The following is a 1,752-nucleotide window of genomic DNA, read 5'->3' as shown; positions in this document are numbered from 1 at the left end:
TTGTAAAAATGATTACAGAACTGTTCATGGTTATCATAGATACTAAAAGAGATTAATGCTATCCTTGTTCTGTTTCAGTTATCCATTCCTATATAAACAAAAAGCTTCAATACTTTGTAGCTTAGAGCAGTCAGTTATTATTTTTCATAATTCTGTGTGTCAGAAATTCAAGAAGTGCTGGGCTGGTGGTTCTGTTCTACCTGGTATCAGTTCAAACTTATTCTCTCAGCTCCACTGGTGGCTAGAATGAGCTAGGCTAGAAATATGAAAAATATACACATCCGTAATGACAAAAAATATATTCCAAAATAGTATTGCATCATGTAAATCATGTGCAGATACAGAAGAGCCTTCTCAGGGAGAGTTTCTCAGTTGTAGCTTCTCAGTTTAGCAATTTTTGTTCCAGAACTGAAGAAGACAAATTGTCTGAGGTTTCTCTAAATCTAAATATCTGTTTACAAAAAAATTTTTCTTACCCCCTTACCCGTCCACCAAAAATATAATGATGAGACAGGAACAGAAAAAAATAAATAAATAAAAGAAACTCCAAATAAGGAGAGAAATGAAAGCACATAGCCGTCACTGGTCCACAGCAATTTTGAAATCCAATTGTTAGGAAATCCCACTTCCATAGCTGTGGAATTTTTCAATTAAGGCCTAGTTTTTGTCCCTGGAAGTGTTTTTTCACAGTCTTTAGTAGTAGTTTCTAGAAGCTTATTTCTGCTGTTTAAGTTCCACTCTTAACGTTTGGGTGGAAAATAGCCTGTGTTTACAACTGAATAACTTTCTTAGCTACTTTCTGCCCTTAAAAGATAGGTGACCTTGATTCCTTTTCCTTTTAATGAAATCTTCCCCTTTTATTCCAAGGTGTTGATTCTTTCATTGATACATTTTTTTTTAAAGCATTGTTGATTTCAGTGAATAACATTGGGATTCATTCAATGCTCCCAAAGGACTCATCCATAATTCCTTTTGAGACAGACATATCTCTCCTTTAGACAGGTAAGACTATTATTGGACAATGCCCTTAAGATTCTTAAAATAAATTTTGTCTAACTGCAAGGGCAAAGTACCACCTTAAATATTACAAAGGTTTTAATAAGGTACTTGCAGTCTCAACTTGTAGTTTTATCTTTATCCTGAATCCAGATTTTACTGAGAGTACTTTGAATATATATTATAAGGCTAGTTTTTATTTTAAGAAAATTTTTCTGTTAGGAGTAGCAGGGGATAAGAAATATTTGTATTTTCTAACTTAGCAATCTGGGATATGACATATTTCCTCCAAATTCAGCTTTAAATTGAATAGCCCTTTTTTGTAAAATTCATCTCTCTCCTACAATACCTTATCATAAATGTCATGTATAAACCAATTGACACTTTGAAAATTATGCCTTGAAATGTGTTAGCTCTCAAATTCAATAGGCTGTATTTTCCATCATTTATATAATGCAGTCGAAAGTCCTGCCAGTTTTTCTAACTCAACATTATATACCTACTTTTCTTCAGTCTCCAATAGCAATACCATCACTAAATGTTTAGTTTTCACTAATAATCTTCTTGCTGTCTTTGTAGATGTTTTTTACTGCTTGATCTCAAAGCCAATACCACACGCATTAGGATTTTATTAGAGCAACAACCACTGTCAAGGGGGGAGGAAACAAATTCAACCCCTAGGAGAACTGGTAATTATATAGAGAAAAAAATTAATACAGGTGATCTTTGCAGACAATCTACAACATACATAATCTA

Source organism: Propithecus coquereli, unplaced genomic scaffold (assembly GCF_000956105.1).
Source record: "Propithecus coquereli isolate 6110/MARCELLA unplaced genomic scaffold, Pcoq_1.0 Scaffold547, whole genome shotgun sequence".
In the NCBI taxonomy this organism is placed as follows: domain Eukaryota; kingdom Metazoa; phylum Chordata; class Mammalia; order Primates; family Indriidae; genus Propithecus; species Propithecus coquereli.
Note: the sequence above shows the minus strand (reverse complement) of the source record.